The sequence below is a fragment of the Ptychodera flava genome, chromosome 6, assembly GCF_041260155.1.
Source record: "Ptychodera flava strain L36383 chromosome 6, AS_Pfla_20210202, whole genome shotgun sequence".
Taxonomy (NCBI): Eukaryota; Metazoa; Hemichordata; class Enteropneusta; family Ptychoderidae; genus Ptychodera; species Ptychodera flava.
Genome location: NC_091933.1, coordinates 35,455,137 through 35,470,442, shown reverse-complemented (window position 1 = coordinate 35,470,442; position 15,306 = coordinate 35,455,137). Strand labels below are relative to the sequence as shown.

General features: G+C 35.2%; 1 protein-coding gene across 10 annotated transcripts in view; it reads left to right on the top strand.

Annotated features, from left to right (window-relative positions):
* LOC139135603 (inositol 1,4,5-trisphosphate receptor-like) overlaps positions 1-15,306 on the top strand; it is a 129,994-nt gene that overhangs the window by 27,576 nt on the left and 87,112 nt on the right. The window lies entirely within an intron of this gene.

The window sequence follows — 15,306 nt, the reverse complement described above, 5'->3', positions numbered from 1 at the left end:
AGCGTGGAAGTGCTGTCATTCCTATTGAAACCACAAATGTATAAAGTTGAAATATATGTACTGCTAGTTATATTTGTCAGCAAGAATTATTTTCAGTGAAATATTGCTATGAGACGCGACTTCTTTATTTAGTTTTGCACAAGACAAGCATCAGCTGTAATTGTAGGGTACAGCACTGTTCTGTCCAACATGCTGAGATCTCCATATCGCAATGTCTTGTCAATGTCTGGTGAAGATTCCATTCGGTGATGTAATACCGGGTCATCTGAGGGTACCAGGAGATATCATATTGAAGATGTGAATTCCTCTTTGTTTACTTTGGTAGGAAATCGTGACCTCAGACGCAATGAGAACTTCAAAGAAACAGCAGGATGAGAAGTAATTGTGCTATTTGTGAACAGCTGTTTTCCATAATCTCCTTTGGAAATGGCAAGTGAAAAAGGGAAATGTATTTTTTATGTGTGGATTTAGCTCATCAATCAAACACCACAATATTGATGTCATATCATCAACTGGGTCACAAGTGTCAAGAATATTTTGATGTTAAGTTGAAAATTACTGATTGTAACTTTCTAGTACACTTGAGGATTAAAGCAAGTTTGAATGGAACTTGCTTGTAGCAAGTAAGAATTTGTTTTGACTTCCTAAATAGAAAAGCCTCATTTGATTTGAATCATGTTACAGTAACTGTAATTTGTGCCTGTTAAAGTTTTTTGTGTGGAGAGGGAGTTAAATTTTCATCAACAAACAACTGTGATTAAACTTTGAAAAAAAGGTTGAAGCAAATTGTGCTTGAGAAAGTGTTATCTAGGACTGCTACTATGGATTTAGCCGGGCATCTTGTTTTGTTTTAATAGCTGTCGGTATTACTGTATAAAGAGAGATACCATTCCACAATTGCAGCATTGAATGCATGGAAGGCATAATCTGAAGTACTAGATATGCCAAGACACGTGAAAGAGCTCTCTGTTTAATGCATTTGCTGTGTCAAGTAAATGCCCATTTTGGAATCATTAGTTGCCCAGTCTTAATGTGAAATCTGCCTGATTGAGGACTCAACCATTCAATATCAAAGGGGTCTTGTATTGGATTTGTGGTGAGTTTTGAAATTGTGGCAAGCAGCCATACATGCAAGAAATTCACCCATGGACATAAAATTAGCCCTACATTGAACTTGAATGACAACAGAAAAATCTTACATTGACTTAAAACATAATTCAGAGTTAAAATCACAGCTTTACGTCTGTAACTATCCTTCTTCCATACCTGTAAATAATGGATTGGTCCATCAAGTAGTGACAGTCTCCATGAACAGTAGACTAGAACAGTAAATAGAGTGCCTTATCTTCAGTTCTAGAGTTCTGGTCCTGTGACACATATTTACAGTACTGCATTGTAGTCTGCAGACTGTATTTTCCTAACAAAAAAAGACAAGCTTTTTTAATCTTTCCATTCAAACTTTTGCAAATTCGTTTTCATTAGGATAGGTGATCTCTGTCCTGTAATAGATAAGTAAGTAAATAAATAAATAAATAAATAAATAAATAAATAAATAAATAAAAATAGATAAGTAACCTAAAAAATAAATAAATAAATAAATAAATGAAATTAGGTAAGTAACTTAATAAATAAATAGACAAATAAATAAATATAAAAATAAAAATAAATAAATACATAAATAATTGCCCACAGAGATTAGGACATTGGTGAATTTGAGATTGTTACATGTGTACACTACACTGTCATAAAGTCTTTTTATGATCATCAATTATGGCAAGCAGAGATGAAAAATACAAAAACATATTTTTATGTGTTTTATTTTACATAGCTAATAAATTCACTCATCATTGAGACTGCTCAATATTACTTTAATGGGAGTATGTTAAAATACATCAGCAGAGAAGCGGAGTCTGTGCAGGTAAAACCATCCCAGGGGGAAACACTCCATGTTGAGAGAAAATTTTCCATCAGCGTAAAGTGGGATCGATAATGATGAGAGGAGCTCAGCTAATCTGCTTTATGAGAGGCTGTTTGGCTGTCTTTTGAGGAGCATCCAAGTAAAGGAATAAATCACCTTTTTGAAATGTAATGTTTGCAAAGCTAAGGCTTGAAGAGCTCATAAAGATGAATATGCTGTTGCGTGAGGAATGAGAATTCCGTGCTGAGTTCTGAAAGTAATCCGCGGAAAAATAATTGATGTTCATAATACGGCATACTTGTATGACCACAGTTCAGTGTTGAATATATTGAAGTCATTGTTGAGTGAGTTTTTACAGTCATGACGTGTTTTATCCATTTATTGTTGTACTGTACTCTTCATCAGTTCAGGACATTGTTTGGTACCATACTGCCAGGAAAAAAAAAGATAGCTATCAGGGAGAAAAAGGGACAGGATAATTTAAGCTGCTCACCCCCAGTTTCCTGTAAACAGGTCAATAATTATCATTATCAATGGGATTTGGCCAAACCATAGTGGTGAAAGTGGTAGTATTATGTGAGAAATTTTTGTAATTTTCTGATGGAAGTGTAAAGGAAAACTGCAACTTTGCTCTGGGGAAATGATAACACCAACAGAATAGGGCTTGATTTCACTATATATCGCCAAGAAATACATTAATGTTGGTGTGGTAAATGTAACAAAAAATTCTATGAGAGTTTGTACTTATATTTTCGTAGTTTTCCATAGATAACCTTAAAGCACTGTAATCTGGGAAAGAAGACAGACTGACTCCAAACATAGGAATTTCCACATGTACCGTTGTAGACTGAAAGGAAGTGCTACATGTAAAAGAGTTGGTTTCAGATTTTTTTACTCAGCTTACAAAACAGAACAATAAAAATTTGAGGTGATCACGTTACTGGGAAAAGATGGAATGTTTTGCTAGAGCTCATACACTATTTCAAACTAGCTCTTATTCTCCTCTTGAAAAGTATAACAGAGGTTTTGGTAAGAGAGAATTGGACAACAGATTTTTAAAAAACCTTCATAAATAATGCCTTTAATGTATGTGCTAATCCTATTGTGAATGGTTGATGCAGCAGTATCCATAGCAACGAGAGTATGAACCATGTATCAGCCTTTGAAATTATCAACTGATATATCAATAAAGCTTGAGTACAGCTGGAAACTATAAGATGTGGAAATTCCTATGTTTGGAGTCTGTCTTTTAGATGTATTCTTTCCCAGATAACAGTGCTTTAAGGTTATCTATACCGTAGAAGAATATGAAGATATGAGTACAACATCTTTGTTTATGCTGGTGTTTACCTAATTGTGTGCATTTCTGCCCAGCTTTGCACAAGTCTACTTGTTCCATCTCACTCCGACTGTCTATGGTTCCAACAAGCATGTATTCATAGCGATTTCTTTTCAAATGTGGTGATGTTTCTTCAAGTCCCTCCAAATCAAAGTATATTACCCCTTTCTGTTTCAATGTACTGGTACTGTACAATGTCATGTTTTGTGTTTGTACAGAAGGAGTTACTATTTTAAATTTTAAATTAAACATTTTTTTTTTCCGTTAGTGTTTGCTAATTCAACATTTCGAATGTTTCAATGAAAAAAAGATGGTAATTATGCCAAAATACAATGTATAGGAAAACAGTGAATGATTAGCATAAAGGTTCCTTTTTCGGCCTTTCTCTCCATCGCTGCTAAGAACATAACACTCTTCAAGTTTCTATAGCTCCCATCGTCAGTCGGGGTATAGAGTTTCATCAAAAACCTCTAGTTCATTGCATTGAAGATTTCAGTTTTGGTCCCAAAGGATCAGGTTTGCTCATACTGTGATGAAAATAACTGAGAGCAATTTGTAATCACGGGGATATTTTTATCATTTTGCGTCATAAATTCTTAGCAATTGCGCACCAAATGACTTTGATATTTTACCTTGTAGGTTTTGCTCAATGACCTCATTCAGGTTTGTTCAATCTAAAAATTTCCACGAAGATTCATTTTCAAAGGTATTTTATTGGTATTATCACAAAAAAAGCTCGTTTGCGGAAAGTGGTTGTTGCATTGATAAAATTTAATCTATGAAGAGGATAAAAAAGTGAAATATTCATCATACATTGTTCAGTTGTCCTTTAGATCCAGTTTCATTTTCTACCCAATTAAAATAATGCCAGGCATCTTGAAACAGAGTGCTTTGCTGCATAGCTTGTGTAAGTATTTCAATCAATGTTTGCAGACAGTGTTGCTCATCACACAATTCATAGCGGAAGATAACCTTTTGATTTTTGTGCAGCATAACATTAAATCAAAATGTCTCCAATCATGGCAAGTAAGCAGTGTTAAAGTATTATTGAATGCTTCATTGTGAAACACCTCACTACACAGTCAGCTTTTCATTATCAGTGTCCTGCTTTAAGCGCTGTTAACGCAAAGAAAATGACACGGAGACATAGGTTTGGCCGAAATCCAGGAGCGATGGCACATCCCAATGTACCCGTATGTTCAGTTCATTTGCTTGATGCATGTTGTTTTATTGAAAGGAAAAACTCTGTAACTGTCTCTATAAATCAGAAATCTAGACCGGCAAGCTACATTACGGCATTCATGGAAGTCAGTTTATGGTACAGTGCTATCAAATGAGGATCATTATAAGGCTTTGCAGAGCTTTGCGATCCTATGAAAATGTGCTAACTATGTGTGGTATTAACCTGTCACGCTGAAAAACTGAACCTGTCTCTGTCATTTAAAGGAAGACAGACTTACTCTCAGTGATGTGTCTATGTAATTTGTTGCTTGCAACAGCCAAGTCATGTGACAATGAAAATCAAAACCATCTTGTGATACTCCAAAACATCAGCTATTTGTGCAAAATAACACCAATATTGATCTTACGTCATGTGGTATACCCATAAAAGTTGTTTGAAATACCAGCTCTCTGTTTCTGAGATTGTTTCAATGAAAGAAAATCCTGTTTGTAAAAGTCCAACAACTTCTGGCCGCGGCAGCAGATACCAGATAGAATATGGCAGGCTCTGCTCAGAACCCTTTGAAATTCATAGAGGTATGTTTGTATGGAATATATGAGACATGAGTAAACACAAAGAGGGGATTTTCTTCTTATTGTCTTGATCGTCAAGCTTGCTTAGCTCCTTTGGTCTTTGTTTTTCCACGTTCACTTGGGAAAATTGATGTAAAATATGGCACTGCAATGTGCACAGCAGAGAATGTGAATGTCTGTCGAACTACACATAAAACACACTATCCAGTTTTGAATGGTGAATTCTTATTGTCATCTTGCGGTTTGTCCGAAAATTCAATTTTTTGCTGAATTAAACATTTCTGATTTCTTTTATCCTGTCAGTGGTTTGATCTTTTTGGCTAAAAAGGTAAAAAAAAAAACTGTATCGCTGGATACTATGTTTTTTGTGAATAGTCAATAAGGAGAAACAAACCTAGCATACCTATAGCAAAGCATATGCTTCAGTTGACAAGAGTTTGCCTACTGCTGTCAAGATGGATATTGAAGTTTGGTAGTTTACATTCAATAATAACATTGCCTGTGTCTGTGACAACATCACAGCATAATTGTGCTTGTTAAAAAATGGTGGACGTGTTGGCATGTTGTATGATGGTGTAGCATTGTTCTCATTTCTGCCTGAATTATCTTTATTTTTAATACTTTGAACACAGCTATACATGTAGGTCAGTCAAAATTAATAAATATCAGTGACCTGACAAAGATTTCGTGAAATTTGATACATAAATGATTATATTTTACTGTATTTTTTCAGCCATACAAACATAAGGGTAGGCGAAAAATGCCTACTTAGCTTTTTGTTCAATACAAACTCTGCCTCAAATTTCATAATCAAGCTTGGTGATATCGACACTTTCATATTGATGTTCATTGTCATAGGAAAATCTAAAACTCAAATCTTGAATTCCTTGATCCAACGAAGTGAAAACATCTTAAACATTTTCAATGAAGCATCCACTCTTAGTACGGTATACAAGTGTTAAAATCAAAAGTTGTACTTATATGTACATACCAGTGTATAACAACTAGTGGTGAAGTCTGAAAAGATGAATATCACTTGAACAACCATGATGATGATAAATACTGAATAGTGAGTGAGATCTCTGAACCATGAATATGATAATATATTGGGGCTTTTAACGTTTCTGAGTGATGCATACATACAACTTCACATATTTTGCAGTTAATCCCCTTAATTGCATCCTTCGACATAAAACACTCAATATTTCAGCAAAATGTGGTTGAAAGAGCAGAATACATGTAAAGTGATGTGTGTTGGCCTAAATAAGAACAGTGTTATTTTTGGATGAAAAACGCAAACACAATCACACAAAAATTATATACATCTACCGGTATGTACTAATTATAAAATGAACAGGAGAGGCTGTTTCATTCAAGTCAGAAATCTCTGGTATATGTTTAATGTCAACAACAGGCTATCACAATAAACAATATATCATGAATATGATTGAAAAGATATATTTGTGACTTTCGCTTTCCACCATGCTCTCCCATGTACGTATTAGAGTGTTGAGTAGGTGATATGTAGCATTAATAAAATTGACAGCAGTACATTTATGAACAAAACCAACCATTTATTCAAACATTGAAATACAACTGCATTCCATTGTTGTCAGTGAAGTTAATATATTTGTAGTACGGCCATCATGTCATTGCTGGTTTAATACCAACATCTACGTTCATAAAAGTACTGCTATATAGCCAGTGCACATTATTTCATTTCAAACGAAACCTATTTTATAAATGATTGAAAAAAATGCTGGCTTCCACATCACATCACAATAAATTAAATGTGCACACACAGAGATATTTCTAAAGTATAATAGTGCAAATCATCTGCAGAAGTCCGGGCTGGAAGCATTCTGCTGAGCAAGATTCATAGTAATGGTGTCACAGTTGTGCTTGTATGGTGAAATTGTGGATTTCTAAATGTTTTAAGCTCACATACATGTACATAACTGATTTTTATGTCAGATCCAGCTACACATCACGCATGAGAAACAAGCTGAAAAGAAAAATATGCTTTGTCTTGTTCTCATAATGATCTGAATTTATTTTGAGACATTGAAACATTAATGAAGATGGAAAACAATATCTTTATCTATTGACATAGTTTTCACTGAAATGGCTCACCAAACGTTTTTTAACAGTTGAAGGTAAAGCTGACCCAACGCCAATAAGACGTTGGAATTGTAGCATTCCATTGAATTGTTTCCCTGTCTTTGAACCTGAAATTCATCCTAACATCAGGACTGATGTACAATAACATCATCACAGATAACTGAAATAAAATATTGATGAAATCCTGACAAAGGCGATGAAAATGTCATCATGCAGTGAATAGATACTACCCACCAGCTGCCATGGTGATGGATTTGTGATGAGATAAATGGATGTCCCACATGGTTAGTTGAAGATAATGAATTGATGTAATGAATTTATATTTCATTGCCATGGCAACTGTGGTTATAGCATTTGATATTTATCTCAGACAAGATGGTGTGCTGTACATTTTAACAGTTTGATATACGTGTGTTTCTTGTCTTCTGAAGAATGTTTCTGGTGCCAAAATTGTTATTGGTGGCTGTTTTTGACCATTTCCATTGCAAATTGTAGGTGTAGAATAGAACCCAGTGTAAGATGCATATACCGGTAGACAAAGATTGATAAGACCCAAACGCCTATGCGTGCATACACAAGCACAGTTACCCTTTAAGTAAGTTTGTGGCTTTTAGTGTGAGATCCCCATTTATGCACTGACAGTAGGTTATGAAACTCTAGCTGCAATATGCCAAAGTAACAATAATGAAAATATCAATTATAGAATGATTTGAGGTGAGCAAGAATTTCTGAATGCTGATTCTCGGTTTGTGAATGCTTTCATTTCCTGCAATTTGCAGAATATCAAACATGTGATTCAGGTATGTCCATCATCATTTCACTATCAGTTTGCTGTTTTCTTGTGTTGTAACGGTGGTGTCTATAGTTGTAGCAAAGTTTGCCAATTGTATGTTCAAAGTCCATGTGTTAGCTGTATAACCCTTCCCTATGCAGTCCCCTCATGCTTTGAATAGGATATGTCCCCTTTCGCAGATTTAATTATAGTAATATCGCTTTAGTTTCGTTGTGATAAACTGTAAGAGATTTGCATTCTTTTTATTTTTATATTGATCAATAATTTAACAATAAAAATATAAGTTGACACTTGTATGATTGCTTCTTCAGTGCATTCAATCCTGACCATACTATAGCTGTGTTTTGCTTTAAATAAACTGAATTCAAATACAGCCATTTTATACCCCTTATATACCAGTAATGTGTGTGGCAAATAGTAAAGACAAACAGTGGCATTGTGTACTTTTTGTAGAGAAGTTTCAATATCATTTTGAGGATGTCAGTTTATTTTTGGAAAACCTTTGCACCAATTTTTATTCCCCGCAGTTCTGCTTTTGCAATGCACAGACATTCTAGAATGGTGGTAAAACCATTGTCACATGTAGTAGTACAGTAATACCAATAGTTCGATTGTTTACAGAGATTTTTTCAACTTGCAGTTAACGGAATGCTTGTAAGCTTTACTTCCATTCTGTTCCATCTGCTACTTTACTCTGACAGCCAATCAGAGTATGGAACTGTTACTCTGACAGCCAATCAGAGTGTGGAACTGTTGTAGCCTATTTCTATCTTTGTGTTGTCATTGGTTAAACTTTTTTTTTCACCCAGCCAATTAGTGTTCAGAAGAACAAATTGTCATATATCAGCACTCTCCTTGCACAAAACTAAACAAAGGCAATCTGGTTTTCCTTCTGCTGTATTTCTTCATGTTTTTTTGGTGAAACCAATTCACCATTTACTACCATACAAGTTACAGAGCAATGCTATGTTAGCAGATCGAAATTTAGTTTTATTACATGCCTCATATATGGAATGTCACATGCCTCATAGGATTCAATGGTAATTTGTTGATGACATACAGGGCAGCATAGTCATCATATGACTGAAAGTGAACTTGAACCATTTTCATCTGACAACTTAAGGATTTAAAGATGTTCAAATTAAATGTTTTACGCAGAAAATTACGGTTTTAGAAAACTGCGTGCAGTATAACAAATTTGTTAGAAAGCGTAACAGTGCTTTAAATATAATGATGATGAAAGTCTTTCTATTTTTCAATAGATTTTCATCTAACATGGAAATAAAAGTATTTCAAATAAACCCAAACATTTGGAGTGACTGGAGGCATGTAATAAAAACATAGCCCAAACAAGGGATTACTGGTATGTACAGGGGACCATTTGCCCTCCTGAGGTCAGGCAAATGGTCACCTGCCCTCGGGGACATATTCCCTTGTTTGGGCTATAATACCGATATATAATATTTTTATTCTCATAGAGTAGAATACTGAGACTGAGAACACTTTGCACTTTGTGAAAAGTCTCTTTGGAGCCTGGGACAACAAAAATATGGGAAATTTTAGTTCAAACGGCTACCGATACAGCTTAAGTAATTTTGACATTTCTAAATAGAGATCAACGTTCAGACCATAGATTGGCATTGACTAAATGATACATTAAATCAAATGAAAGTATTGGTAGATAATTTGATCAGTATACAGTTCATTAAAAATTCAGTCTGGTAATTTCAAAGTGCAACTCCCTTAAAGGAAATGAGTAAACGGTGGTTTAATTAATGATTTGGCTCTACAAAGTATTAGCCATATTGGCTCTTGAGTAAGGCACCTCACCAATTCTATGACTGTCCTGTAGCAAGTCATGCAAGTAGACTGTATGCAGAAGTTGATATTTTATTTCATGTGTGAGGATTCGGTGCATCTCTTCTGTACCTGGCAAAATCAATAATGCTGTTTCGGTTGCAAATTTAGTAAAGCATTACAACACTTTTCTCTTATAAGTCAAGTAAGATTGCCTTGAAATAGTAGTACCAGCTCCCTGGAGATGACGCTGTGCTTTGAGTCCAACATTTCTTGAACCGTGAAGAATTTCACCAAGTTTCCCACATACAGAGTTTGTGATAGGCTTCTCCCAAGTGACAATGATGGACAAGATTTGTGTGGGTTCTTTTTTACACATGATTAGATTTAAAGCAAGCTTGCGTGACCGGAAAGCTGGAAAGTCTGACACATATCAAGTAGTTAACAGATGGAAAGGTGCTCTTCTGAAACGGCAGTGAGAATAATGATACATTTGATTGATGGGCCTACAAAACTGCTGTCAGAGTTTTCATTTTTAGTCCTGTACTGCTTTCTGAATGCGATATAGTACCGGTATATCAATTTATACATGTACACTATTTACATCAACAGTGCAACTATGGAATAATAACAAGTAAGCATTAAATCATTGTCTCGGTTTTGACCAAATACCTGCAAAAGATTACCCTTGGTCTCCTTCGGTTATATAAAATTTGGTGCCGTACACAAAATCAGTGTTGGTTGAAGGCACAGTTTGTCTATGAATGTCAAGTTTATAGCAAGCAATACTAACTGCTTTTGGTCATGTTTCACCAATGGTATACATTGTAACTACCCATATTGACGCAGTGCCACCAGTTACATTTTTAGGTTGGCATAATGACTGCGCATGGTGATCAACTGGTTAACTGAGTCAGTCAGGGAGGAACTTGCATTTGTGAAATCTGAGTTCATGAAGTGTTGTGGTGATGATTTAAGCATAAAGTATTATTTGATGGATTTTATTATTGGAGTGAATAAAGACCTTTCTGATCAGCATGGAATATGAAATGGTAACTGTTTGTTATAAAGTGTAAATTTACATAAAAGACCAATCAGCATGGAGCATGAAAAAGTACCTTTTTGCTATAAATTGTCAATTTTCTCATGAAAGGAGACAAATTTTGATTCAATACAAGTACATGCACCAAACATAGCCTATTCACTGCCTGGAAACTGAAAGTTTTCAAACGCGGCCATAGATTCTCTATCAGCACCATATTATGATGTATTCACATTGTTGAACAACTGCTTCTTGAAGCTCAGTCCTTGTGATGACTGTACATGTACCTATACTGCACATCCATTGGCATTATCCATTGGCAAAATGAAACTGATACGTCATCAATATAGAATAAAATACTCAGAATAGGGAGGTTACTGCTCAGGTTTGACCAAAATTTAAATCTGATAATTGAAGATTGAAAGTTAAAATTTCCGCAGCTAGCAAATGCTGTGGTTGCAACACCTGAGTCCCGTGGATCAATTTTGAAGTAAAAAAAACTGCATGCCACACTTGTAGCAAAATTCAAAAGGGTTGCATGCTGTATGTTACAGAATAAATATATACTGATATGCAAGATGCAATTATAAAATATAAGGTACAATACATTTTTGAGTCTGCAGTAGATGATTTTTGTTTCTGCTATATTGCAGCCATTTTGTATGTGGAAGGTTTATTTTAGAACGAGATAAAAGAAATCACTGCTTTCCCAAACCACAAAATATAATTGATTTTGGTGAATACTGTCCTTTGAATACTTATCCTTTGCATTGCCACTACTGATACAGCATGCATCTGATTTTCTGTGCAAGCAATGAGACATGTCAGATGGTATTAAGATAAAGGCTCCTACTGGTGAATTGGGACATCTACAAACAGCAAAATTTCCCTATTTAGACTTTAACCAAACACCGGTAATTTGTGTTGTGTAAATTTGATCACTGCAGTGATGAAACCTTGTACTAGGCAGGTGAGCAGATGAGTCAAGCTGAAGACACGTGACAGTGTATGCTTTGTGAGACTGCAAAGTTGTATGATTACCTAGATGATGGCAATGATGTCAAATACGTTCATGTGATGTACCTGTATGTACAAATACCGGTAGTCCAAGAGAATTCATTTGTTTAACTAATAGCAGCTAGCAACTAATATTTGGTTTTCTTGATTTGCATGGTGTAACATAGTACTCTGTGCAACTTTTTTATTGAAAATGTATGCACAAACAACTTCAGAGTCCTGGCAAGCAGATATATCAGTTTCGGTAAATTTTCAAAATATGGACCGTTGAGTAGAACACAACTACTGACAGTGATTTTTAAATTTCTAGACACACATTGATGTGAATGTACATGTTACCTACTTCATCTGTACGCAAGCCAATATTCCTCTTTCATAAAGTGAAAATATAACCACAATTTGGCTGTCTTGTACTTTCCGCCAATAATTCAAATTGTCATTCAAATCATTTTATTGTGATGAAACAGTTGGACAAGAGATGATGATTCTAAGAAGTTACCGTATGTGTGTCCTGTCACTGAGACCAAAATGCAGAATTTGTGTAATCCATTTGTGATGTACCTGTATGTGTGGGTTGTATCCGGCAGACTGGTTGCCAGAGTACACAGGAAATCTTCTGTTTGAATGTAACATTCTGCCTTCAGGTTGATAGTTCAAGTCATTAGGAGCTGTTGACCCACAGCTTTCACTGATGAAGAACTGAAAAGAGGTTTCCGAATTGCTTAGAATGTCAAATACCATACTAGAAATGCAATGAATGGAACTTTCAAAACAGGAGCAAGCAGGATTTTCTGTGTGCTCAAATATGGCTTTTACCGGTAGCTGTAGCTTTCTGATACTTTCAGTGAAGAATGAACGGTGCATATCATGTGTACTTCTACCCCGTACATCTTTGCGGGCGATTACTTTTAATCCACTGCTTAACCTTTTCTGTCCTGACTCACTAGCGCATGCAAGCTACTCCCACAAGGGATTCAGGACTTTTCTGTTGATGTAGACGGCAACAAATTTGACATAAATCATCTCTACAAAGGTGAAAGATCCAGAGAAATCCTTGTACCAGAGGCAGTTATTTCGTCTTCAGTACTAAGGAATATCAAAGACTATGAAATAGATGTGGTTTTGTCCAAATTTTAAAACTAAATACTGCTGATATTTGTTTTACTAATTTTGTCATTTGATGTATATTGGAACTGTTGCTAGTTTTTGTTTCATTAAGTTTTATGACTCTCAGATTAACAAATTTAAGAAAGAAATTTAAGAAAGAATTTAACGTTTTTCATGTGCTACTGGCACAGCACACAAATTGAATTGGAAAACATTTCCTGGAAAATACATTTGTCTGTGGCAAAATTATCGAGTGTCTGTAGGATTGATTTTATGTTATGGCCTTTTTTAATTGCATCCCAACAGACAGTTTGTGTGCAGGTGCCCCTGGATAGACATTTATCAATCCCTGTTCTGTGGGCAAGTACACTTCTCTCAACTCTTCATGAATGTAGAAACAGTAAATTCAAATTCGATGCAATACTGTGCAACAGCACATTTGGTTTTGGGTAAAGTGACCATTTCCCAATATGCAACACTGATGTCATTGTCATGAATGGCAAATTAATGAATATTTTACTCGTTAATACTCCAGAGTGTTTTAATTATATTAACCTGAATGAGCAGTTCTATCTGTCTTTAGTAATCATGTATCTGAATTAATCAGACATAATTTATCCCAATCAAATATTCTCTGTCCATTTATGGATGAGGGCAGAAATATTGGTCTGTGCCAATGAATATAGCTGTATGGCCAGTCAAAAATGAGAGCAGAACAACCAGATTACAAATTACACATTGCAAATGGTGATATTGTGTACCAGTCAAACAGAGACTCGTAAAAGATGTTTACATAGGATTGAAAAAACAAAGTAAACTTTTGATTCAATGACTATAAATGGAATTGCACACCAGGAAAACATACATGTGAAAGTAGAACCTATTCAGGCTATTTGTCATAATATACATGTAGCTTTATTGTCTGCTAGTACAAGGTCGAGAACCAATTACACGTGCTATACAATACAAAGAACTGATGTATCAACCCAGTATCAATCAGTTAAGTTCAATGATGCTTTACAGTGTCTATCATCTGTAAACTCTCTAAAATAAAGCATACTGTGAGTATGCCTTTGAACATTCTAATGTTGGATCATACATGAATATGTGGTTATATGTAGCAGCTGTCGATTCCAACAGATTGCAGAGGCATGTGAGAATGAGCGATTACTACGGGATTTATGCCTTTTGTGTGAAGCTTTCGGCTGGTTCATTTCTTGAATGGAGAGATCTTGATGGGTTAATTGTTATGTATTAATGAGTCCAGAAAGGTGTACAGTATCTGGAGCAATTAGGCCATTTGGAGATTTGTGTGCTTGAAGCATGGCAGCGCCTTGAATTGAATTCTGGAGGTTACTTTTATAGGCCAGTTGCCGCAACTTCTTATGTTTTCCTCCCACTATTTTTATTTTGCAGTTCAGAATTTTTCTGCTCTTTTGAGTTGTTTAATTGTAGGAGTATTGGATATCAGTCCGTACACTGATAAGCACTAGTATATTGACATCCAGCTTTTAGGAGGAGGTAGAGTTAACAGGTGTTAGGCAATTTGGCTGAGATGGGGATTTTCTGATGAAAGCCATGCCATTAATATGGAAATAAATATCCCTAAGGGACTCAGAAACTAATAATACAGAGATCTACATCTGTGAATGAATAATTAATTATGAAACCATTGAAAAGTACAATTTATAACTATTTTATCAGAACATATTGAACTGAGAGGGTTCCAACACATTTTGTGATAATGACATAGGCACCCGCTGTTATATTTTATTTTCTCTATTCCATGGATGTCAGTCGTCACATACATGATATACAAAGTTAGCTTTTTCTCAGAAATCTACAGAGATAAAAAGTGGAAGTAGCAGAAATACTTATCGGGGAATCTTGAATGTGTCTCAGCTCGCAAATCTGTAAAATTATTAAATACATAATAAGGACTTAAAAACTGAAAACAGTCACATCGTGTAAATTACAATTTTCCTGTCATGGGTGTACTTAGGAAAATACCAGATGGATCTTGACACTGAGCTAACAGGTAATCTTCACTGAAAAGAATCTACCCTGTACCAGTATATAGCATACACAATAGCGTAGTTCAGTGTGAGAACATGGGGGGGTGCTTAGTGATTACATGTATGTAAATATAGGACATGTCCATATGTGTTAACCACCGGCATAGTGTCTCCAGTGAGAAGAAAATTTGAAATATTAGCATGCTAAATCATGATGCAACACAAGTTAAGTTGTACATATTTGCTTGCATAGTTTGCTTGAATAGAGAACATCTGTAGGTAAACAAAGAGTTTTACCCCATGTACCAATTACAGTTTTGAAAGGAGATTTGAACAGAGCTCTAATGATTTGGTATATGTATATAGGGGTATACATTACTCATTAGAGAGAGTAGCTCAGCT